This window comes from Protopterus annectens, chromosome 3.part0, assembly GCF_019279795.1.
Source record: "Protopterus annectens isolate FY-2018-M chromosome 3.part0, PAN1.0, whole genome shotgun sequence".
NCBI lineage: Eukaryota > Metazoa > Chordata > Ceratodontiformes > Protopteridae > Protopterus > Protopterus annectens.
Genome location: NC_056731.1, coordinates 1,696,499,995 through 1,696,527,250, shown reverse-complemented (window position 1 = coordinate 1,696,527,250; position 27,256 = coordinate 1,696,499,995). Strand labels below are relative to the sequence as shown.

General features: G+C 43.5%; 1 protein-coding gene across 1 annotated transcript in view; it reads right to left on the bottom strand.

Moving 5' to 3' along the window:
• EMC2 (ER membrane protein complex subunit 2) overlaps positions 1-27,256 on the bottom strand; it is a 1,476,345-nt gene that overhangs the window by 98,706 nt on the left and 1,350,383 nt on the right. The gene's annotated exons all lie outside the window — the stretch shown is intronic.

The following is a 27,256-nucleotide window of genomic DNA, read 5'->3' as shown; positions in this document are numbered from 1 at the left end:
TAAACTGAAATGGCATATCCGTTGGAATCATAGGAATGCGAGGAATGAGGACATCTTCACCTTTGAAAGGTCCTGCCAAGATTGTTGCTTCTACGACATTGCTCATTAATTTTTTTACTGCATGCCACGTGCCATTGCAAAGCTTTGGCTGGTTGATATTTCGCAACATGATAATTGGCATGCCGATTTTCAATTGCAGTACGTGCGGTGGCATCCCTGACAGATCGAGTGAATTCAAAAATTCTGTTGGATAATTAACCGCTTCATCTGCTTCCACAACAGTGTAGACGGACTTGTATGTTAGACTGAATAATACTGTTAAGTTCGTAGACGTCTTTGTTCTTGGCAGCAAGAATAGCTCGTTCAGTCAGCCAATTGTGATTCTTATAATTGGTTTGAATATTGGGAAATACTTTTTCAATCAATTCTTCTTTTGACGTCACTAAATTGCAGAAGTTATGAGGCAATGAAATTCGTCCTGAGGTCAGATCAACCGGCATCTTCCCGTTCCCAATTTCCAGCAATTGATGTGAGAATGTCTCAGCTAATCGATCATTTTGCAGCTGGACACGCATATTTGTAGTTAATTTTAACGTCTTTACATGTCGCCACAAAGTAGAGTATTTCAGGCAAGCATTTATTTTGTCCGCTGGTGTCGATCGAGGAATTACAGGTAATGTTTGCCTGAAATCTCCTGCAAGCAATATTAATGCATTCCCAAATGGTCTGATGCTTCAACGCAAATCTTGCAATGATCGATCAAGAGCCTCGAGTGATTTTTTTGAGCGCCATTGTGCATTCATCCCAAACAATAAGTTTGCATTTCTGCAATACTTTTCCCATGCCGGATGCTTTGGAAATGTTGCACGTGGGAGTTTCAATGAATTGCATGTTCAATGGCAATTTCAAAGCGGAATGAGCAGTTCTTCCACCTGGTAGCAATGTCGCAGCTATTCCGGACAATGCAAGAGCTAAGGCTATGCCATTTTGGGATCGAATTGCTGCCAGAATCAATCTAATTAGGAACGTTTTACCAGTTCCTCCTGGCGCATCTAAGAAGATTTCTCCAACCCCGTTATTGACAGTTTGCATTATTTGATCGTAAATGCCTTTTTGCTCAAGCATTAGCTTAGGAATATTTGATTGCACATATGACAAAAGATCACCCGTGTTGTAATTTTGTTCACGACGCAATTCTACATCGAACGAAGCAGCAGCAGATCGATTCGGTGATGGCATTCACAATTGAGAACTTTGTTCGCGATTTCTAAGCACAAATCTTCAATCATTATCAACGCTTCGTTGTAGATTTCTGCTGTGAAATCCATGTTCATATTTGAATTTTCCTTGCATATTCGATGGAAAATATCTTCAGCCATGTGCGATTTATATTTCTCCCATAACTCTGTTGGAGATGAAGGAGAGCAGGCGGTCAAAATGATTGCAAAGAATGCAAGAATTTGATTTGGATATGACGTATTGCACACGTCATTAATGCATACATCCCAGTGTCGGTCGTTTTCCAATAAATTCAGAGATTGACATGCACTGCGGAAAGTGGCATGTGTAATGCTGTTGACAATTCTCAACTGCTGGAAAGACGTTGGACTGGGCATATTTACCAACAGCATGCAAAGAAAAAAGCATTCATCTTGATTGGGATGCACGGTGTACAGTCTGCCTATTGCAGTTTCTTTAAATATGCCAGGTTGTCCGTCGACTCGCTCTTCTCATTTGCGTAGTTCAAATGATTTTCTACTCGCATTCCAAGTGTAATACGTAGGCACTTCCAAATACAGCAGTGTTTTCGCAAACGCGACATTTTGACACAATGTGAAGAAAGTAGTTAACGTTGTAGCAGGTGGATTCAGGGCTATTTGTTGCACATTTGCAGCTGTGAAATAAACGCTTTGTCCATTTTCTAGATGTACTGCTAAGTGAACAACAGCTGGACTTCGTTCATGTATGGGAAATGAAAGAAATCACCATACAGCTTAATTGCTGCTTATGTATCTTCCAGCCTGATACTGTGTGATTTCATCGATATGTATGACCGCATTCCTATCACTTCTTTCTAGTTGCACGCCAAAAACTGCCATGTCGCTGCCTTTATTCACATACTTACACATGTATTTGATCGATTTAACAGAGTTACAGTATTCCAAGTTTATGTGCGCTTTGTATGTTTTTGATATCAAAGGCGAATATGGAACAACCCACCGGTTATCTACTTCGATGTCACTGTTTCGCATTTGTATGGTTGCTAATTTACCGCCATCTTCTGCTGATCTTCTTCTGTATAAAGGATATCCATCGTTTCCTGTAACTGTGTTGGATACTAATGCTCGAGGATATCGCTTAGAGCATTTTCCGTCTATCATGCATGGTGAATTTGGATTCATTGTACCACAAGGTCCATGTATCATATTTTTCATCACAACTTCATGCAAATCCTTATCGACATCGGGTATTTCAGCGCATATTACATCGTCAATTTTGTTTGAAGTGATTTTGTTAGAGAGCCAGATTAGTATATGTGCGTGTGGCAATCCTCTCTTTTGCCATTCCACTGAGTACATCCAGCAGCGCACAGACCCAAACACTTCATGTTTTACCATGAAATCCATCAGCGATTTCAGCTTCTGTCTGAAAACACATGCTGTGATGTCATTCCTATCCACCGGCGATTGCCCAGGAAGTAAGAGCTGTCGTATTTCATCCCAAGCTGGATTGCATGTGAATGTAATGAATAGTTCTGGACGCCCGTAGTGACGAACATACGCAATTGCATCTTGAGCGTACTCATGCAGATGACGTGGACTGCCTGTATATGAAGATGGCAAAATCGTTAAGTCTTCCAATGTTAGTTGTATTACCGTCATTTACAACTGCATCTCGCAAATGAACGTATTCTTCAGAGTGAAGCTTGGTCTGATTCAAACAGATGAATATCAAACGTTCTGTTTCAATTTTTGCATACATATCTACGATGTATTGGTGAAACAACTGATGGCATTTCAAAATGTGATTGACTTCATTCTCTCAAATCATTAATCGGTATGAATAATAGTTCATTGCGCTGCATTTCATATTTGTTTCTTTGCCACTGACTGGATTTATCATCTTAACTTTGAAGTGATATCCATCGGCACCATCCCAAAAAATGATTGGATATTGCAGGGCATCGTAGCATCGATGAGTTTCTGCAACTGTTGTCAATTGATAGTTTCTCCGATGAAGAACAATATCGCTAGGTTGGAATTGATCTCAGACTATAACAATTGCCACTTCGTCTATAGTTGGAGCATTGAATCTTCGCACATGTTCTCCAGCAGGCGTTTTGTCAGCATGAATAACAATCTTGTGTGTATCAGATGGCATCATGTCAATTGCTGTTTTGAACAAACGCACTAAATTTTTTTTTTCGTGAAGAAGCTCTTGCAGTTGGGAAATGATGGACCTTTGTATGCCGGTAGAAATTCCGCAGTGTGCATTCAATTCATCATTGCCATCACTGATGAAATACATTGGTAGGAATTTATGTTGACCATCTGGGAACGGAAGCAGGGAGCCGGCTTTATGATAAATTTGTCCTTTCACTTTGAAAGTTGGCATAAATTGAGCTGTTACGATTTCTGCGCCGAACGACGTCATTTGGAAGCATGAGTTGTATTTCCTGATGTTAGATAAGAAATGCTTTGATTCGGTGGTATATCCGGCGAGCAAAGTTTTTAATGGCTCTGGCGGTTCTCCAAGTTGAGGCAGTTTAATTTTTCCGGTGGCGCAACACGTCTTTCATTTCTCCATTAAATTTCAGAGCCTTGCAATAAGGACACACTTCAGTCATAGTGCTGACGAGAACATGCCGACTCAAACTATAATCATCAGCTGGGTTGTACCGGAATGCAAGGCGATTGTAATCACGTGATTGCTGAGCACGGAGTCGTGTTTGACACTGATCTGTTTCTCGTTGACGTTTTTCAGCCACTCTCAGCCTGTCATGTTCATTCTGTTGAGAACGAAGCAGATCTGAAGCTGCAAAATGCGATCGCCATGCTCGCAACCGTGCATCCTCAAGTCTGGCTGCACGTCGCTCTGCTGCTTCCTCGGCAAGTATTTGAGCCATTCGTTGTCTGTTTCGCTCGTTCGCTGATGCCCGTTCTTCCTCAGTTTGATTTGCAATTACTCGTCGCACTGCTTCCGCTCCACGAGTACGACGACTTAAGTTTGATCTTCTGCGAGGCATTATTTGGATGAACTAAAGCAGATTGATTGCACTGAAAAAGAAGAAAGAAAGTTATAACAAAAACATATAAAATTGCAAAACATTAAAAAAGGAAAAAACACGAACTAAAAAACAAAGAAAAATACAAAAAAAAATAAAAAATACTAACGAAATATTTCAATTCAAATGCAGATCAATCGACACAGCTCAATTCCACCGCCAATTGCACTGACAAATATGAAAAACAGTAAAAAATGAAATGAAAAACAATGAAAAAATAAAAAATAAACTATACTCACGAAATGAACGCTATGGTAAACGACACAGCTCAATTCCAACGCAAAGTCACACGAAAAAATTAAATCAAAATGAAAATAAATCGAAATCTATGAAAATGCAATTTAACAATGCACTCGGAATCGTAAAATTGGAAATTTGGAAATCGTAAATGGATCGTAAATCGGAAACATTGAAATGGAATCGTAAAATATTTAGTATAACGTGTTGCTTTTACATCCAACAGATGGTGCTGTTTTTCAAAAAAGCATGTTTTTACCTGTCATAGGTGTGTGGAATCGTAAAATTGGAAATTTGGAGATCGTAAATTGGAAACATTGAAATGGAATCGTAAAATATTTAGTATAACATATGTTGCTTTTACGTCGAACAGACGGCGCTGTTTTTCAAAAAAAGCATGTTTTTACCTGTCACAGGTGTGTGGAATTGTAAAATTGGAAATCTGGAAATTGTAAATGGATTGTAAATCGGAAACAAAGAAATGGAATCGTAAAATATTTAGTATAACGTGTGTTGCTTTTACATCCAACAGATGGCATTGTTTTTCAAAAAAAAAGCATGTTTTTACCTGTCACAGGTGTGACATCTATGTAATAGTAGGTAGGTATATAAAAACAAGCACGTATTCGAATGCAATGTGTGACATCTATACAATAGTAGGTAGATAAAAACATGCACGTATTCGAATGCAACATTGTGTGAAAATTTCAAAGCAATCGGTGAAGAATTTTCGGAGATTTAAGATTTTGAACAAACGAACATTTACATTTATATATATATATATATATATATATATATATATATATATATATATATATATATATATATATATATATATATACACTATGTTGTCTCAGTGGTTCATTACAGATTTAGAGAATGTTTCAGTTATACTATTAAAGGAATCCCTAAGCAACTGTACAACTAACTTTAAAATAATTAGTCAGTAAAGACATACTTTGTTGGTAATAGGTCACCTACATATGTAACTGGTTGAGGCAGTAAAAATAGAAAATTATACCCTAGAAACAATAACTCTTCATAGACACACACACATATAACAGTGATATGTATTTAGCTGGATCTGTGACATGGCCCAATGCAGTGGACAAGTCTCAAGAGGCTCCTCTTCTATCTCCAGCTCCACACAACTCACAATTTTCTCAAGGTCCCACAATTGAGAGGCACACACACATCTGTTATCAACAAGATATGATGTAATGCACTGAGCTAGAAGAGAACATCCAGCCCTACCCTGCTCTACCCAGTTCAATCCCTACACACAAAATAAGAACAATGCTTTCCCAGGTTTGATCCCACCATGCAAAAAAAAAATAAATAAATAAATAAAACATGATCTGAAAGGCTATACAAAAAAACAAGAAACAAAACTACGTGTAACAGACATACAAGAATCTCCATCTGGAAATGGTGGATAGAAAGGCAGTTCAAGTACAGTGGATGGTGGAATGATTAACAAGAATCAGCTGCACAAGGCCTTCTCAGAAGCCAACTGACATAGTAAACCCACAGCTGTTACACTTGGCTTTAAAGGCTCTCTGCAGTGGGCATCTACTGGGAAGAAGTGCAAGCAGTATCCTTCGTAGCAGGCTTGATCCAGAGGAAGGCCAATACAACAATAGCTAAGAAGGCCTTGAATACTGCAGCACTGATGTGTCAAATGAGGTCTGACTCAAGAAATCACTGTAACACTTATTGATGAAGGTGAGAAACTTGCCATGCTACAAATGCTCACATCAGGCACATTCTTGAAAAGGGTACTGGAAGCAGCCATACCCTTGGAAAACATACTCCATCTTGATGGCAAACACAATGACATTAGAAATCAACCTAAACAGGGTTTGTTTAACCACAGCCAGACCAGCTTTAAGAACTGGTATATTTTTGAATTCAATACAACCCCTTCATGTAGAATCTGGCACTGAAGAGCATGTTAAGTCTATAAAAGGTTCTTTCTCCCTTGGGAGTACTGTGGATCCAGAAAGAAACCAAAAAAATATCCTTGTTTTCCCACCTTTACTGAACTAGAATAGTCCAGTCTTCAGATTTTGCTGATCTCTAGGCTGTGTCATAGTTCCTGTGTTGTCCATATCCTTATATGGACAGGAGGAAGCTTCTTTGTTCACCAGTGGGAGTGGGGAGCACTGAGCAGCCTATTTGTCCCTAAAGGAGTGGTTTCAGCCCAGCAACTTGTAGTTTATTGGCCGTTTTGGGCCATTTCCTAGCTCTTTTCAACCCCCTGCTATAAAGCCCGCTTTAACGCTCTGTTGTGCGAATTTGCGTGAAGTTGCTCATAGAGCAGCATCGGGCAGCGCCGGTTAATCAAGTTTAAACTATTTCTGGCTCTGCAAAGTTTGCTATTCAATTTTTCCCTTAGAACTGCTCTACTTGCAATCTAAACAGTCTATTCTCTATCTGAAAAGCCCAGCACTTGCTCCTAAAGCATTTTTATACAGATAAAGCACTCTTAAACAAAAAGGAAGTACTTCATTCACCTAAATCCTCTTGAGTACCCATTTCCCTATAGGTCCTTTCTGACTCAGTTACACAGCAATCCTATACACTATTCTAGCATGTCAAAGGGTCAGTTGCTGGCGTCCTCTCCTGTTCAGCTGGTGAATCTGGGAATCTTGAGGCAATGTTACAACTGCCTCATGTACACAGACAACCCTCTCCTCCTCCTCCCAACAAATACAAATATATGTGAGAGATGCAACTATATAGCCAAACTGGAGGCTGAGCTCTCTCAACTCAGTACTGGCAAAACCAGTCAGGAGGAGAAGGTAACCACGCACACCACAATCCCAGTCTCACAAAGACCTATCACAACTGAAAATCAAAGACAAACACACAAAAACATACTCGGAGGCTCTAATTAAAAATCTACCAAAACAACAGAGGCCTCCAAAGCAGACACCCAAGCGACCACTACCTCAAGACATAGCACATGCATCACATAGTTCACAAAGTCAGTGTGCTAAACAGTCACAGCCCTTAAGGTCAAACAACATGTCAGATACACTTGTAATAGGTGACTCCATAGTCAGACACACTGACGTCCCACTCACCAGACTGAACAAGGAAAAGGTTACAGTAAGCTGCCTGTCGGGCGCTAGAATCCGCTACATAACACAAGCACTCAGGTCACTCCAAAGCAAGTACAAATATGACTCAGTCATTGTCCATGCCGGTGTGAATGACCTGAGATGTACCTCCCTGGACTACATGACATAGAGGAGCTCTCTGATTATGTAGCCCAGGCCGGTATGACCCTGACCCTGAGCAGCATCTTACACTCACCAAGAATGATGCCACAGTACAGAGACAAAATGATCAGCTTTAACAATTGGCTTAATTACTGGTGTCGTTCTAAGGGGATCCAATATCTGTCCGCTTGGGATGACATGCTTGACAAGCCACGCTGCTTCGCAAGGGACGGCTTGCACCTGTCACCCCTGGGCTTCCAGATATTGGCCAAGGCTCTTGCCACCCCCATAGTGCCTTTTTTAGGCAAGGCTCAAAAGACAAACCCACCTCTCTAGAAAACACAAGTGAAAAAAAACTAAGGGTAATGCTGCTCAATGCCAGAAGTCTAAACCTCAAGATGCACACTCTCGAAGCCCTCCTCAGTATGGAGAACATCGATGTCTGTGCAGTGACTGAAACCTGGTTCAAGGCTCCCGAGAGCACCCCAACACTACCAGGTTATAACTCATATCATGCTTTCCGGCCCCAAAACCTGGACCGAACCACAAAAGGAGGGGGAGTATCCATATTCATCAAAGATACCCACACCTCCAGGTTAGTGGCAACGCACGAAGCATCAGAGACCATCCAGGTGCAACTAACCATAAGCAAAACTGCCCTACAGTTTTGTAGCATGCTACAGACCACACTCTCAAACTCAGGAACCCCACTCAGCCTTCCTGAAGACACTGGAAAGTATGAACGTCTCTCCAAATACCATCATATTGGGAGACTTCAACTACCCAAACATAGACTGGGAACATTACTCAAGCCCCAACACCCTAGCCCAAAGGTTCCTAGAATTCATAAACTCAGATGCGATGGAACAACTAGTCACCACTCCCACAAGAGGAGATAATATACTAGACCTGATCATCACAAACATGGGGACAAAATGCTCCACACCGGAAGTATACCCCTCATTGGTGAGATCAGACCATAAATTAATCTCACTGGAAATCCACATCCCGCCCCACCCCCTGCACAAAAGACCACAGTGAAGAATTTCTCAAAAGCCGACTTCACACTTCTTAAGACTGAAGTGGTATCCTTCAAGGCCCCTGGGCCAGTGGAAACCACAACCCACACCGCTGAATCCTTTATAAATGCCTTCTACGGACACCTTCAAGAATGCATGGATCATGCAATCCCTAATAAAACCAAGACCCATTCCCACAAAGGCAGGCGTCCTGTCTGGTGGACCCCAGCCATTAACAAACTTTACAACAGGAGGAGGAAGCTACTACATGACAGAGCAAAATCCCTAAGGGAAGGCATCTCTGATCAGTACTAGCAAAAAACTATGATCACTCATAAAATCATCCAAGGCCAACTTTGAGAGAAAAATCGCAAAAGACAATCACAAGGCCTTCTTTAGCTATGTTAGAAACCTGGGTGGAAACTCCTAGATATGCTCAGAGTTAGTCCAAAATGACACAAAATACACTGAACCCACAGACATTGCCAACATTCTGGCAGACAGGTTCAGTGCAAATTTCTCTGCCCCCTCCCCCCCAAAAGGAGAAATATCTATCCCAGCAGAGTGTAGCCTCCCTAACATCTCAGATGCCCAGGTGAGAGCCACCCTCTCCAAAGCTAAAAACACAGCATCAATGGGACCGGACGGTGTCCCGGGCTGCGTGCTACATGAACTCCAAGAGGAACTAAACCCGCACATAAGGCTGCTGTTTAATCTTAGCCTTACTACAGGATACGTACCCAAAGAGTGGCGTACAGCAACAGTGGTCCCACTCCACAAAGGAGGTGCTTCTACAGACCCTGGAAATTACTGCCCCATAAGCTTGACGAGCCTGGTCTGCAAAGCTATGGAAAGGATCATTATGGAACTCATAAACAAAGACATTGGGGACCTACAGACATTGGATCCTACCCAATTCGGCTTTGTCAAGGGCAGATCCTGCCTTTTGAACCTGGTCAACTTTTTTGAAACCGTCACTAAGGCCATTGATGAGGTTAAGGCAGTTCACACAGCCTACCTTGACCTTGCAAAAGCCTTCGACACAATACCCCACTCGGGCATCACAGACAAACTCACCAGCTTAAATGTAAACCCATATGTCACAAGATGGGTTGCAAACTGGCTCAAGGACAGAACCCACAAGGTCAGAATTGCTGGAGCCATGTCAGACTCTAAGCCAGTCACAAGCGGTGTCCCACAGGGCTCAGTCCTAGGACCCCTCTTGTTCGGCATTTATTTTTCCGAGGTGCAAGCAAACATAGGAGGATTGTGGCTGACAAAGTTCGCAGATGACTGCAAACTGGGCGCCATAATTGATACTCCAGCGGACGCAAGCATCCTTCAGAAAGGCCTCATAGAAGGGGATAATTGGTGCCAGAGCCATGGCCTTAAACTGAACGCCAAGAAATGTATAGTCATACCCTTTGGGAAAAACAAGGTACCCACAAATTACCACATAGGTGGTAATTAAGTACGGAAGAGGTGATCAGGGATCTAGGGACTCAAGTTGACAGTAACCTCTCATTTGACACTCACATTGCCAAGGTGGTTAGGAAGACCTTCTATATTGCCCACCTTATCATGAAGGGATTCACATTTAGATCAAGAGAGGTCATTGTGCCCCTGTACTCTTCTCTTATCAGGCCCATGATTGAGTACAATGCCCCATTTGGGATGTATCTTACCCGACACCTGCAGCAGTTAGAAAGACCCCAAAAGTTCCTCACCAAGAGGATAAAGGGTCTCAAACATATGTCATATGCTGCCCGGCTGAAGAAACTCCAGCTCTATTCAGTCGCATACCGCCTACTCAGAGTTGATCTATGCCTGACGTACAAGGCCATGTCCAATCCGGAATTAATGGACATGCTCCACCTCAGAAAATCCAAATCCATCAGAGCCACGAGAGCAAGAGATTTGAACCTCAACACAGAAATAAATAGGATGTGCTGGAGGGACAGATTCATAACCCAGAGGCTCCCTACACTCTGGAACGGAATCCCAGTCCATGTTAGGCGGAGCCCCTCACTAACTCTCTTCAAGAGAAATCTTGACGAGTGGATGGGAGATCGTAGGTTTACCCCGGGGGTCATCTCTGTGTCACTGCTAGACAGAGGCACAGTAAACTAAACCCTAAATGGGCGTAGTATTGTCATCCCAAGGGGTGGCGAAAGCCACACACACTCTGGCTATGCTTATAAATGCCCTAGGACAGATAGCCTAGTATGAACCTATGAACCTATGAATGAACTACTTTAAGGACAGCTTTAAATTCCACTTTTGAGAGGAATCATGGTGATTCCTAATATAGGTGTGATGCTTACAAAACACTAAATAAAAGTTACATACAATTAAGGACATGTAGCTCAGAAACCCTGCATATAGATATGAATACCATTAATAAAAATCTTGCAAGAGATAAACTTCCGAAGTGCTGAACCAGCTGGTTTGAGTGCAGGAGGATGGATAACTTGCCAGTCAAAAGGTTAAGCCCCAAAAAGAAGTATTCAGTGGTAAACAAAGATGCAGAACTCCCTTATGGGCCATCTAGTGTCTAGCCACAATTCTGTTCTCCACAAGTGTGTATTGTACAAAGATGTCTGAAATACAGAATAACAAATACCAAAGTCAAAGAGATGCCTGATTGAAGGCAATGGCCATTTGAACTTATTTACTGAGGGTGCATATCTATGTCTTAATGAACAGCCTCTTCCACTAAGCAGTTGTGTCTGATTAATGAAAGGTTTTCTGGCAGCTTCAGTCACCTGTGGAACTTTTACAGAGATCACATAATGTGAAGAGATCTAACACAGTAGTAATGCCCTGAGATGGCTCTACGATGCATCAGAATAGTTTCCTTCTTTGGAAATGACAGCCTGAAACCATACTGCATTCAGCTACCAAGGGGCAATGACGATAAGCTCTACTGTTTTTCTTTTCTCTTATGTTTAAGCACATCATCGGACGGAATGGTGAGAAGGCATGCTGGAATCTTTCCTACTACATCACACAAAATACATTCACTGTCATTTTTCCTTCATCCTACTGAATTGAGCAGGACAGCGTGAGAACAGCATTCTCCCATGTGTCAAACAGGCTAACCCTTGTGGGGCACTGCACTCAAGACTGAGTAGACAGAATTCTTGACTCTGGCTTCATGACAGAGTACTGCTCCCTGTACTACTAATGGATAGAGGCAGATTCTAAATGCTTAATCCCATATGTGGGCCCCCTTAAATTATCTAAATTATAATCCCAGTTATTCTCATTAGGGATAAACTGTAATTTAACAAGATGTGCTTGATGAAGTTGGTGATTTCCATGACTGGAAATTTGTTAAATCCAGGAAGTCTATTCCAACCAGCCCATACTAACACCGACCATACCAAAGCTATTTCTAACCAACTCATCTTTCACTTCATGTATTCAGTCACCTTCCTCATAAACAACCTTTCATTTATCCCTCCACTCCCCCAGAAGTACGGTTTTGCAAGATCTTACCATAACAGCAGATATCATACTTCTCATTGTTGTAGTATTCTTCATTCTTAGGACTTCCTGACGAGCATAGCCAAACATCCAGCAAGCACACCAAAGCCTTTACATCTATCAGATGCTGTACGAGGTACTATGAAGACCTAATCTTCAGAAATAAAGTGCACCAGAAGAACCAGTGCAACCTCAGAGAAAAGCAATAACATGTACATCCAGGAAGGGAGGAAGGAGAAATAAATGCAAGAAAAAACCTTAGGCCAGAAGGAAAGCAACAGAAAGTAACTGGGGGGATAGGAGGGAAGGGCAGAATACTGCAACAGTGAGAAGTCAGATCTTATATAACTATACTATGTCCTTCCCTATCACTGTTGCAGTATTCTTTACATCTGGGAGAGTACAAAAACTACAGGAAAGTTATGGGAGGAGGAAGCCACAAAAGAGTCCTCCAAAACCTATGAAGGATAGCCCTGATTAAACTTGCCCTGGATCTAGGAAAAGGCATCCAACTTCCAATGTTTGGTGAAAGCGTTAACAAAAGACGAAGTAGCAGCTTCCATGGTGGATCTCGTATCCAGGCCCTTGAAAAACAGCACCAGAAAGGGACAATGCCCAGTAAAATTAGCAGAATCTGTAGAAGAAAACTGCTTGCCATGAAAAGAATAGCAAAAAGAAATGGCCTTAGGAAATCCAGTACATGGTTTGCTTAGATACGGCCAAACCCTATTTCCTGGCATGAAAAGAAACTAAAAGCTGGTCAGATTTCCTGATATGTTTTGTCTTGTCTAGGTAACATCTCCGCTATGTAATTCCAAGGTGTGAAGAACCCTCTCACCAAGATTCTGTGGAGAAGGGGAAAAAAGAAGGAAAAAGAATGGACTGATTCCAGGACAAATTATTAACCACCTTGGGCATAAAAGAAGCAGAGGTATGAAGAGACACCCTGTCCTTATGAAAAAACAAAAAAGGAGGAACTGGCATGAATGTCCGAAGTTCAGACACCCCCCTGATAGAACTAAGAGCCACCAACAATACAGTCTTCCAAGTAACATGTTGTAGAGAAGAGGAAAAGTACAGTTGTGTACACTTACCATAAATGTAGATGTTCGAGTGTACTCACTGTTGCAGTCATCACACTTGGGTTATTTCTGCCAGGGGTAGCCCTCAGTTGGCCTAAATACCAGAGGCTTAGTATTTCTGCATCGGTTGCTGTCTCTCCAGGACTGAAGTCAGGTCATCAGTGGTATAAAATTAGGCAGCCGACGCCATTACATCAGTTTTTCTTGCCCCAAATGTCAGGAGCCCCTAAATAGGAAGCTAGGCTATGGTGGAAGAACACCACCAGTAGAAAGTAAATACCAAAAATTCCCTGTAAGTAGAGAGGAAGAGAGAGAGAGAGAGAGAGACAAGGGGGATGGAGGGTGGAAAACCAGGACTGCAACAGTGAATACACTAGAACATCTACGTTTATGGTAAGTGTACACAACTGTACTATGTTCTTCATGTTTCACTGTTGCAGTCATCACACTTGGGTTGATTCCCAAAGCTGAAGAAAAGGGGGGGAGTCAGTCAAGAAGACTGTGGGCTGGCTAGGATGCCCTGTAAGACTGCGGTGGCAAAGCCTGCCCTGGATTTGGAGAAGATAGGCAGGTGGTAATGCTTGGTGAAGGTATGAACAGAAGTCCATGTTGCAGCCTCCAGGATGTCCCTGGTGGGGACCCCTCTGAGAAAAGCTGCAGAGGTTGAGGTTGCCCTGGTGGAATGTGTCCTGACCCCCTTTGGAGTGGTTTCCTGTGCTGTTTGTAGCAGAAAGTGATGCAGTGTACTATTCACTTGGAGATTGTTTGTATGGATATGGCCTTGCCCTCTGCCCCTGCTGCAAAGCTGACTAGCAATTGGTCAGTTTTTCTAAAAGATTTAGTCCTGTCCAGATAGAATCTGAGCTGTCTGTGCACATCTAGAGAGTGCAGAATCCGTTCCCCCTTGTTTTGTGGGTTAGGGAAAAAGGTGGGCAAATGAATGGATTGGTTGAGAGCCACACTGGACACCACTTTAGGCATGAAGCATGGGTTAAGTCCTGAGGGAGACTCTGTCAGCATGGAAAATGATGAAGGGCTCTACAGCCATGAGTGCTTGTAGCTCTGAAACTCTTCTAGCTGAAGTGATGGCCAGAAGCAAGGCTGTTTTCCAAGAGAGGAATTTTAACTCTACTGAAGCTGCAGGTTCAAAGGGGGGTAGGGTGAGCTTTTCTAACACAAAGTTAAGGTCTCAAGCTGGGGTAGGAGCTCTTCTGGGTGGCCTTAAGTTGTTAGCCCCTCTTAGGAACTGTTTGATGAGAGGGTGTGAGAAGAGAGGTGGCTCTGTGCTGTAATGAGCAGAGATGGCAGAGGCATGAATTTTAATAGAAGAGAAGGATAGACCCTTGTGTAGTAGGTCTGCTAGGTAATCCAGTATGAGAGGTAGGGAGGGCTGTGCTGTTTTGGCTCCCTTAGCCTGGATCCAGGTGCAAAACCTTTTCCACTTGTCAGCATAGGATTTTCTAGTGCTGAGGCATCTGGCCTCACGTATGACATCTAGGACTTGTTTGCTTAGGCTGGCAGCTTGAGGAGAGGTCAGGGAATAAGCCAGGCTGCCAGGTTGAGGATCTGCAATTCGGGATGTATGAATTCTCCATTCTTCTGGGTCAGGAGTGTTGGGATCTGAGGTAGGTGCCATGGTTGCAGGGGTGACCGGCTGCGCAGCAGTGGGTACACCAGTGCTGGCATGGACAGTCTGGGGCAATCAGGATTGCCCTTGGTTTTCCTCCCTTATTTTGAGCAGTACTCTTGAAATGAGTGGTAGAGGGGGAAATGCATAGACTGAGAGGTTTACCCATTGGAAGGATACAACATCCACTGTCCAGGCCTTGCTGTCAGGTTCCCTGGTACAGAATTTGCTGAGCTGATGATTGGAGTGGGAGGCAAAGAGGTCCACCTTCGGGGTGCCCCATTTCTGGGTTACAAGGGTGAAGATTCTGTGGTCTAGCGGCCACTCATGTGGGTCTAGCAGGTTTCTGCTTAAGTTGTCTGCCAGAGAGTTTGGGGAGCCTGGCAGGAATTGTGCTAGCAGGTGTATTTGCATGGCTGAGGCTGTGTGCCAAAGGGTCACGGCTAGCCTGCAGAGAGGATAACAGTGAGTCCCTCCCTGCTTATTGATATACCACATCACTGTGGTGTTGTCTGTTTTGATCAGTAGAGGCCCCGGGGAGAGTAGGAGTCTGAAAGCTGTCAGGGCATGCTGAACAGCTAGCATCTCTTTTTGGTTGATGTGCAGATGTATTTGATTTGGGCTCCAATGACACTGAATGCACCTGCCATCCAGGTGTGCACCCCAGGCATAGTCTGATGCGTCTGCGGCGAGGGTCTGGGTGGGGTAGTGAGAAGAGAAGTCCCCTGTTGTGGTTGCATGTTGCTGCCCACCAAAGAAAATCTTTCCTTAGACAGGGTATCATTAGTATGATAGTTGCCAGGTCTTGACAGCGTTGACATCAAAGGCTTTTTAGGTACCACTGTAGCTTCCTCATATGCAGTCTGGCATATGGAATGAGTAGAATGCAGGAGGTCATGAACCCTAGAGCTTGCAGGATTTTCCTTCTGGATAACTGGGTTCTGGTGGCTAGTTGAGAGAAGTAGCCTGTCAGGTAGGCTTGTTTTTCTGGAGTAAAGAATGCCATCTGGGATGCTGTGCCCAGGCTTGCTCCCAGGAATAACATTTTTTTGTGTGGGGCTAGTTTTGATTTATTTTCGCTGATAGTATACCCCAGGGAGGTCATTAGGTCCTTTACAAAGGTCAGGTGCTGTAACAGCTTTTCTTGACTGCCTGAATCAGGCAATCGTCTAAGTAGGAGTAAATTTGAATATTTCTTAGTCTGCAAAAAGCAATGGCTGGAGCTGGGCATTTTGTGAAAACTCTGGGAGCAGTGGATAAGCCAAAGGGAAGCACAGAGAACTGAAAGTGCATACACCCTGCCCTGAAACGTAGATATTTCCTGCAAGATTCCCTGACTGGGATGTGTAGGTAGGCCTCTTTTAGGTCTAGGGTGGCTAACCAAGCATCCTTGGAAAGCATAGGAAGAAGCTGCTGGAGGGTGAGCATTTTGAATTTTGGTATCACCAGAAAGGTGTTTGGAATGGACAGATCGAGGATTGGGTGCCAGGTGCCCTCTTTTCTGGGTATCAGGAAGAGTCTGGAATAGAAAAAAACATGCTGTATTGCCCTCATGGAGAGCAGGGAAAGGACTTACTTTTTGGCCTCTGCCCACTGGTTTGAAGGAAGATCTGGGAACCCTTTTGGGGTTGGCAGAGTGTGGAAATAAAATCTCCCTGGGACACTATGTTGAGGACCCATCGGTCGTTGGTAATAGAGGCCCAGTTGTTTGCATGGAAGGAGAGTTTCCCTCCTAGGGGTACAAGCAGGTGGGCAGAGGTATGGGGTGGAGGTGTAAAGTCATTGTGAGTTCTTACCATAAGGGAGTGGCTTAGCACTCCCTGTTTTTGAAGAGGAGAAACTCCATTGCTTAGATCTCTGCATTCCCTGGGGCTGTTGTCTGGGGGGTCTGCTTCCCCTGGGTCTGGGCTGAGCTGGCCTGGAGGGGCTGGAAAGGACCAGTGCTTGGAGGGGCAATGCCTACTGAACCTCGGAGGCTGGACCTGTAAAAAGTCTTTAACTGTCTTCAAAGATTTAGCTTTTTCTTCCATCTTTTTTAAGACGCCTTCTGCCTTGGTGCCAAACAAATTGTCTTTGTTCAATGGTGCGGCCAATAATTGTGATTTTACATGGTCTAGCAAGATCTGTTCTTTAAGCCAAGCATGCCTTCTAAGGACAGAACCAGTGACTGCTGCCTTGCAAGATGCTTCTAGGGTGTCAAAGCCACAATGCAAGGTCTGCTTAGTAACTTGGCATAAGCTCTTGTAATTCTTTATTTTCTGCACAAACAGGAAAGGAAGATATTTTTTGTTTGAGGAGTTCCATGGTATGCTGCTGATATTTCAGCATGTGTAACTGACAATTTAGTGCTCTAATAGCAAGAGTTGCAGAGGTGTATACTTTTTTACCCCATCTGTCTAAAGCTCGGGAATCCCCGTCTGAGGGGGTGGGATTCTTAGCTGAGGTTGCTTTATTTACTTTAGGTCCTTGGGAGATGATCTCTGGGTCAGCAGTAGGATTTTTGAAAAGGAATTTGTGAGAGTCAGGGACTCTGTAATACCTGTCAGGTTTCCTGGAAGCAGGAGGAAGGGTGTCAGGTGTCAAACTGGATTCCATAAAAACATCATCCACAACATCCAAGACAGGAGGAATGGCTAAAGGTCTGTGCTGTGGTAAATCTAAGAATTCACTTAGTCTCCTTTTTGACTGAGGATAGTCCTAACATTCCCATTGGAAATACTCCCTTAAAGTATATAGGGTTTCACCAAATGAAAAATCCTCAGGTGGAGAAGCAGAAGGAATGGATTCCTCTGCATCAGAATCCTCATAAGCAGAGAGGGGTTGCATGTCTTCATATTCAAAAGCATCACAGTCATCGGACTCCTGTTCAGATAAAAGTACTGGGGACAAGTCTCTTTTTCTTTTGGAAGGGGTAGCCTGGCTTCCCCTAATAAGTATAATAAGGTCTTCTGCCATTTTAAGCATTTGAGATTGAGGCATGGAAGCAGGTGCCTGAGCTTGGGTAGTCAGTTTTTTGGGTGTAGTTCGTACCCTGTGCCTTAGAAACTCGGTAGTTTTAGAAAGAAAGTTGTCGGTTTGTGTCGAGCATCAGTAGTGAGAAGAACTTCCTCGGAAACCGCTGCCTGCTCAGTGGCTCCGGACCCATCCAAGGTAGAGACATCTTCAGAATCCTTAGTCGAGGAACAGTCTTGCGGCATACCGGACTCTGAAAGGGTCTCAGTAGCGGCCTGTGAATCCAAAGAAGTGGGCATCAGGGGCTGCGAAAGTGCCTCACTGAGGACCGGTGAACTGACGACTATCTTAACAGAAGCGTCGTCGGCAGTTTTGGACCTGTGGAAGATCGGTAGTTGGATGGCTTACCGAAGCCATATCGGAATTCGAGGGCTGAGAGAGAAAATATCTAGCTAAAATAAGGGCCCAACAGCGTATAGTTCTGGTGTTGAACAAAGCACACAAGCGACAGCGAGGGACGTCGTGGTCTGGGCCTAAACAGGTGACGCAGTAAGAATGGAAATCTCGGTGTGGTATTTGTTTTCCACAGGCGAGACAATTGTTAACTTTCTGACATCGGTTAGAGCAAGGAAAAAGGATCCCCAATGGGGTACTTAGCTTTAGAAGACTTCAACTTCAGTTTTGGAAACAAAAACTCAGGTAGCAGCCTACCGGCACTCATGCGAAAGTACAGTTTTGTACCTACCATAAATGTAGATGTCCGATAGGAATGCATCTGCAGTCCTTACAAATGGGTTGTCCTGTCGTCAGGCAGCCCTTGATCGGCGGGATTCCAAAGTCTGGGTCTGGCTTCGCGCTGTGTCGGCGCTTCACCTCATAGCTGCAGTTTTGGGTATAAAGGCATCAGCCGACACCATTTTCCTCAGTGTTTCTTGCCCCAGATGCCAGGTGCCCTCATGGATGGCTAAATTTGGATAAATGCCAATGTTTCCAAATAGTAGAGACAAACACATAAAATAAGCATGTATGTACATATATACAAACAAATACACCATAATAGATCCCCAGCTAGCTGAAGGATGGCAAATACCCTAGGAAGGTGATGCATTCCTATCAGACATCTACATTTATGGTAGGTATAAAACTGTACTATGTCCTTCAAGGATGCATCTGCAGTCCTTACAAATGGGTAGAATACCATAGCTAAACTAGGGGAGGAGGAAAAATGAAAGATTATGATCCCTTGCAAAACAGCAGTGGCAAAACCTGCTCGGGATCTAGAGTATAAAGGTAAATTGTAATGCTTGGCAAATGTATGCCGGAGGTCCAAGTAGCAGCCTCTATAATGTCCTTGGTAGCCACTCCTCGAAGAAGGCTGTGGTAGTGGCTGTAGAGTGAGGCCTGATGTTCTCTGGAGTTTTCCATGGTAGGAGTAACAAAATCTAATGCAATTTCCTATCCATTTGGAGATTGTCTGCTTTGAAATTGGTTTTCCTTCCTTTCCTGTTGCATATGCTACCAGAAGCTGGTCAGTTTTTCTATTGGACTTGGTCCTGTCCAGGTAGTAGCGTAATTGTCTATGTACATCCAAGGTATGCAACAGTCTTTCTCCCTGTTCTGAGGGTTGGGAAGAATGTAGGTAGGTGGATAGCCTGATTTAAAGACACTCTGGATACCACCTTAGGCATAAATGTAGGATTTGTTCTCATGGACACTCTATCTTGATGGAAGATCAGGAAGGGTTGCACTGCCATTAATGCCTGTAGTTCAGAGACCCTTCTTGATTGCCAGCAGGAAAGCAGTCTTCCAGGATAAGTATTGTAATTCTGCTGTTGCTGCTGGTTCAAAAGGAGGAAGTGTCAATTTTTCTAGCACAAAGTTCAAGTCCCATGCTGGCAATGGTGGTTTCCTGGGAGGTTTTACATTTTAATTCCTCTCAGAAACTGCCTGAGCAGAGGATGTGAGAAGACAGGAGGATCCAAGCTGTATTCTGCTGAAATGGCTGATGCATGTATCTTGATGGAAGAATAGGACAGGCCTGTATGGAAGAGCTCTGCCAAGTACTCCAGGATGTTGGCTATGTTTACCAGTGCCACATCTTCTCCCTTTGCAGTACTCCAAATGAGATATCTTTTCCATTTTGCTGCATAATTCTTTCTTGTTGAAGGTCTGAGCCTCAAGGATTATGTCTTTAACCCTTTGGGATAAATTTGGGTTAATTGTTCTTATGTAATGTTCCAGGCAGTTAGCTGCAGAGTTTTCAGGTTTGGATGCAGGATGTTGTAGTTGTTCTGTGTTAACAGCAATGGGATCAGAGGCAGTGTATTTGTTCCTGAGACATGCTCCTCAGCAATGGGTACCAATGTTGCCTTGGCCAGTCTGGAGCTATCAGAATGATCTTTGGACGTTCCTCTTTGATCTTCAAAAGCACCTTGTGCATCAAAGGAAGTGGTTGTCAGGTTCTTCCAACTGAAAGATAGGAGTCCACCTTCCAAGCAAGTGGGTTGTGCAGAATCTCTTTAGCTGGTGATTGAGTGGGGATGTAAATAAGTCTATTTGTGGTAATCCCCATTCTCTTGTGATGGCTTTGAAGATGTCCGGATGCAGCATCCATTCGTGGGCATCCGTGATAGTTCTGCTTAGTATGTCTGCTAGAATGTTTTCGGTACAAAATTGCTTGTAACTGAATGTTGTAGCTCAGAGCCACATCCCATAGGTCCAGTGCCAGCCGCATAGAGGGTATGAATGTGTGCCTCCCTGTTTGTTGATGTACCACATAACTGTGGTGTTGTCTGTCCTTATCATCAACTGACCTTCTTGGAGAAATGGTCTGAATGACTGGATTGCCAATTTTACTGCCAGCATTTCCTTTAGATTTATGTGCAGGCAGCTGGTCTTGAGTCCATAAGCCTTGTATGCACTTGTCCAGCATGTGTGCCCCCCAACCGAGGTCTGATGCATCTGTCGTGATGGTTTGGCTTGGTTGGTTGTTGCAGAAGGGCAATCCTGTGTTTGATTGACAGGCCTGAGCCCACCATAGGAACTCTTGCTTCAGGCATGGGATTATTGGAATTTTGGTTTCTAGGCTGTGCTTGTGTTGAGACCACAAATTCTTTAGGTACCACTGTAGCTTTCTCATATGCAGCCTGGCATGAGGGACCAGAATTATGCAGGATGCCATGAAGCCTAGGGCTTGCAGTACTTTCCTTGCAGTTAGATGGTTCTGCTTTGTTAATGCCAAGAAGTAGAGGTAGTTGCTCTTTCTTTTCTGCAGTTAGGAATGCCATTTGTTTTGATGTGTCCAGCTCTGCACCCAGAAAGGTTATTCTTTGGGATGGAATCAGCCTTGACTTTTTTATATTGACTGTATATCCCAGTGCTTGCAGCAGGTAAATGACTCTTTGTAAGTCTTCTGTTAGCTTGCTTTTGTTGTCCGCTTGTATCAGGCCAGGTAGGGGTAAATTTGGATTCCCTGAAGTCTGCAATGAGCAATTACTGATGCCAGGCATTTCGTGAACACTCTGGGCGCAGTAAATAAGCCAAAGGGCAATGCTGAGAATTGATAATGCTCTGATCCTGCAAGAAATCTGAGGTATCTTCTGCAATTTGGTCGTATGGGGACGTGCAGGTATGCCTCCTTGAGATCTAGAGTTACCAGCCAAGACTCCTTGCCCAGCATGGAAAGAAGCTGCTGTAGGGTCAGCATTTGAATTTTGGAACAATGAGGAATGTGTTTAAAGCGGACAGGTCGAGAATAGGCCTCCATTTGCTCTCTTTTCTTGGTACCAGGAAGAGTCTGGAGTAAAATCCTTTCCTTGTTCCATAGATGGTACCTTTGCGACAGCTCTCATTCTTAGTAATTGAGATATTTGCTTTAGAGCTTCTGCCCTTTGAGTAGGTGGTAGGTTTGGCATTCCTCTCTTTGCTGGTAGAGTATGGAAATCGAAGCTGTAACCTTGGTCTATAGTTTGCAAAATCCATTTTCCCTTGTGATGCAATGCCAGTTTTTGAAAACAATGTTAGCTTTCCGCCTAAGGGTGCTTCCAGTTGTTCCCTGGTAGGTGTCACAGCCAAGTCACTGTGATTGTGTTGTTGTAGTGGTTGTGGCTGCGTCTGTGCCTCGCTGGTTGTTACCTTGCCACTGGCGTCCCCTGTAGGCACCCCTGGATTGGTTTCTGCCTCTTGAACGCCTATTCCTGCCTCTCTGTGTCTTAGAGGAGTCCGGAAAGGACCAATTCTTGGAGGGCCAGTTCCTGCTAAACCTTGGAGGTTGAACCTGTAAGAAATCTTTCACTGTTTGTACAGATTTTTCTCTTCCATCTTTTTTAGTACCTGCTGTGCAGGGGAACCAAATAAATTGACTTTGTCCATGGGAGCATCTAAAAGCTTTGATATGACATGGTCTGGTAATGCCTGCTCTTTCAACCATGCATGTCTCCTGATAACTGTGCCAGTCATGGCTGATCTAAAGGAAGCCTCCAGTGCATCATAGCCGCATTTTAAGGAATGGTTACTAACCTGCTGTATGTTATGTACCATTTCCTGAACATATTTCTTATCTAAAGATTCTTCAGAGCTCAGCTTTTTAGTTAACTGGTCTAGCATAAACTCTTGATATTGAATCATATGAAATTGGCAGTTCAAAGCCCTAGCTGACAAAGTAGCAGAGGTGTAAACTTTTTTTACCCCATCTCTCTAAGGACCTGGATTCCCTTTCAGAGGGGAGGGTTTTTAGTAGATAGTTGCTACAGCTTTAGGGCCCTGGGAGATAGTCTCTGGATCTGCAAAAGGAGCCTTGTATAAATGGTGATGAGTGTCCGGGACCCTGTAGAACCTATCAGGCTTAGCAGGGGCCGGAGGTAATGAATCAGGAGCAGTGCAAGCATCATTAAATGCATCATCTACAACAGAAAGAACTGGAGGTATAGCTAAAGGCCTATGCTGTGGCAAATGTAGAAAGATTCTAAGCCTTTTTCTGGAGTCTGAGAAATCTTGGCCCTGCAACTGAAATTGTTCCCTCATAGCATGCAAGGTTTCCCCAAAGGAAAATTCCTCAGGTGGAGAGGCTGAAGGAATGGACTCTTCAGCATCAGAGTCTTCGTAAGGAGAATAAGGAGCCTCAGGAGGGTCTGTATGTTCTGAGTCATCAGAGGAATCATCTGTGGATACTGGCTCTGGGGGCTCTGCTCTAGGCCTCTTCTCTGGAGGTGGATGAGAGGTCCTGTCTGGATGAGGCTGAGATCCACGAATTAAAGAAATGAGATCCTCAGCCAAAGTAAGCATATGGGAACTGGTGCTGGGCCTGTGAGAGGGGGGCTTGACAGGCACCGTTTTTGAAGCTTTAGCTGCTTTAGCCCTGGCAAAGGCCTTAATAGACATGGCTGCAGGAGGCCTAGCAGCTCAACGTGCAGGGGTTGAAATATCCAAGGGAATAGTGTCTGATAATTCCTGAGAAACCGCAACTGCAGGTTGGATTTCAGAAGCCGATTCCACCAGGACAGAGGCCTCGGTAGAAGGCATGTTTTCGGCTGGGGAAAGAACCGCTTGCTCGGTTTCAGCCGAAACCGAGACACTCGTGGTTGGCTTAACCGCGGTTTCGGTCCTTTTCCCTCCGTTTTTTGGTTATTTGTGAAGTCGGAGGATCCGACGGCATGATATAAGCAAAATCAGAGCCGAAAAACTGTTCTGCAAACTCCGACCGGCGTCTAAGCGTCCGTCGGTTAAAGAAGCACAGGCTAGACAAGCTGCTACGTCGTGGTCTGGGCCTAAACAAGGTAAGCAGTAAGAGTGGAAATCTTTATGAGGTATTTGTTTCCCACAAGTTAAACAGTTATTCACTTTTTCTGACATCGGCTGAGGCAAGAAAGAGTCCCCAACGGGTACTTAGCTTTTAGAAGTCTTGTAGTATTCGGTAGTAGTAATCTCTGGTTCTGAGCGAGGGGCACTTGCGAACAGCGTCTGCTTCAGGGGGCACGTGGCAAGAAAGACTGAGGAAAATGGCGGCTGATGCCTTTATACCCGAAAAACTGCAGCTATGACGTCGGGTGAAGCGACACCAGCGAAGCCAGACCCAGACTTTGGAATCCGGCCGACCGAAGGGCTGCCTGACGACAGGACAACCCATTTGTAAGGACTGCAGATGCATCCTTGAAGGACATCTGCTTCTGCTTCAGGCTCCTCGGCAAGAAAGACTGATGTAATGGCGACGGCTGCCTGTTTTTATACCACTGACGACCTGACGTCAGTCCTGGAGTGACCGCAACTGACACAGAAATACTAAGCCTCTGGTATTCGGGCCAACTGAGGGCTACCACTGGCAGGATAACCCAAGTGTGATTACTGCAACAGTGAAACACGAAGAACATCACACCAAATACATGATTCAGTTATATTCTGAAAATGTAAGCCTTTAAAAAATGCACAAAACACATGTCTTCTGCAAATCAAATGTCAACTAGATAGTACCGAAATGGCAATGTAAGACAACTGGTGGTGCTTAGCAATAAAGGACTATATACCTGTAACTGTAATATTACATCAGATTTCACAGTATAACTTGCCATGAACCAAACTCAAAAACACGGATAGCTGTTGATTCCAGTAAAGACGAATGCATAAAGTCATAATATCATCTTTACATAATACACTTCAGTACATACGAGTTTAAAATGAAAATGATGATAAGGCCAGTATTAAAAAAAACCTGTATGTAGGAGAAATAAACAGGACTCTTAAATCTGATGCAATGACAACTCAGTAAATAAGAATTTCTAGACCACTACTGTTCTTGACACACACACAAAAAAAACGGAAATGGAATATTACACAAAATATCAGACTGTGGCAGTAAACATCTCTGAAATAAAGATAATATGCCTACAAAATAAAAAGTAATTCTTCAGTCTGCCTTTCAGGTTTAATGAGGAAACAATCATGCAAAACACACGCTGAATATTCAGCTACAAAAGACAACTAAGACTGCTATTCTACCCTGAGCAGTCTCACTGTAGCAGTGTGCTGAATCTGACCATGTCATTTAGCTACTTTAAATGCAAAAAAACTTGTAAAATATTTCTGGCATAATGACAACTCAGTAAAGAAGTATTCTGTGTCATTATTGTACCTGGCATAGCAAGCAGAAGTTCAACACAGCAACCAGTAGAGAGAGAAATGGGGTATAATGCAAAACGTCAAGACTGTCCTACTGAACACATCTGAAACAAACTATATGCCATCTGTATATACAAGATCCCATTTTCACAATTTACTATGAAACCTGCTGGTAATAAACACAGCAGACACAGCTACAAAAAACACCTTAGAATGCTACTCTACCCTAAGGTGCAGCACTATGCTGACTTTATCCACTCTAGTTGCTGCAATCAATGGAATGTTATCTATAAGTGTAAAAAAAGCATATATTTTACTTCTGGAAAAATATAAAGGACTTCTATTTCTGATGTAATTCAAACCCAGAGCTTTTGGGCATGCTCCATGTAAAGAAATCCCAATCCCTCCAAGCTAGATGCTCTAGGGACCTAAACCTTGTCACCACAATAAACAGAACATGCTGGAGGGATAGATTCCTGTCTCAGAGACTTCCCATACTCTGGAACAAACTACCTATCTATATCAAACAAAGCTCCACATTAGCACTCTTCAAGAAAAATCTTGATTGGATGGGAAATAGGAAATTCATCCTGGGGATCACTTCTGTGGCTCTGCTTGACAGGGATACAGGAAAATAATTTTCTTGGGTGGCAAAAGCCAGGGTACCGTTTGGCGAGTTATATATTGGCCCTAGGGCCAATAGCCTATTACCTACCTATGAACTCAATATACAAGCATTCTAGGTAATTATTGTACAGAGCGAGTTATAAACACAGTACAATGCTTATTATCAGACTACAGCAGTGAATACCTCTGAAAAAATTAATATGCTGCATATAAAAAGGTCATATCTCACTTCCACTTTCAAAGTTTATGACAGAACTTTCATACAGTAACCAAGTATCTACAACATATTTAGCTACAGATATCTAAAGCTGCTAGGGGTTTCAGAAAGTACAGTTGTGTACACTTACCATAAATGTAGATGTTCGAGTGTATTCACTGTTGCAGTCATCACATTTGTGTTATCTGCTTGAAGTAGCCCTCAGTCGGCCTGATTATCAAATTCTTGGGTCCTGCGTCGGATGCTATTTCATCTTCCATGACGTCAGATTGTCAGGGGTATAAAGCATGCAGCCGATGCCATTACATCAGTCTTTCTTAGGTTCATCGATTAGTACAAGGCTAACTGCCCTTGTGAGACATTTTAAGCCTAGCCAATTTTCCCTTGGGAGACTCAAACTCTGCACCTTGTGTTTTTAAGGCAAACACCTTAACCATTAGGCCACCCTCCCAACCCCTTCTCTTTCTTGCCCTAGACGTCAGGTGCCCCCATAATGGGAAGCAATTATATACAAGGTTACACCTCCAACCAAAAAAGCAAATACACCAAAAAGCTTTAAGCATAGCAAACAAGAATAGAGGTATAGTCAATAGAAATCAGGGGGCTGGAGGGAGGGTAACCAGGACTGCGACAGTGAATACACTCGAACATCTACATTTATGGTAAGTGTACACAACTGTACTATGTTCTTCTTGTTTCACTGTTGCAGTCATCACATTTGGGTAGATTCCCAAAGCTAAGGATGGGTGGAGGTAATTAGATACCATTAGGACCAGCTGTAAAGCCCTGCAAGACTGCAGTGGCAAAGCCAGCTCTGGATTTAGAAAAGACTGGCAAGTGATAATGCTTGGTGAAGGTATGTACAGAACTCCAGGTAGCAGCTTCTAGGATGTCCCTGGTAGGGACACCTCTGAGAAAGGCTGTAGAAGTAGATGCAGCCCTGGTTGAATGTGGTCTTAAACCCTGTGGGGTAAGTTTTCCATAGTGTTTATAGCAGAAATGAATGTAGTGGCCTTATCCACTTAGAAATGGTTTGCTTTGAAAGGCCTTTCCCACTGCCGCTGCAGCCAATGCAACCAGCAGCTGTTTAGATTTCCTGAGAGGTTTAGTCTTGTCCAAGTAAAATCTAAGTTGTCTCTGCACGTCCAAAGTGTGCAGTATTCGTTCCCCTTTGTTCTATGGATTAGCAAAGAAGGTTGGCAAATGAAAGGACTGATTAAGGGTCACACTGGATACCACCTTGGGCATGAAGGAGGGATTGGTCCTGAGGGAATACCTGTCCGCATGAAAGATGACGAAAGGCTCCACTGCCATGAGAGCCTGTAATTCAGACACCCTTCTTGCTGAAGTGATGGTTAGAAGGAAGGCTGTTTTCCAAGAAAGG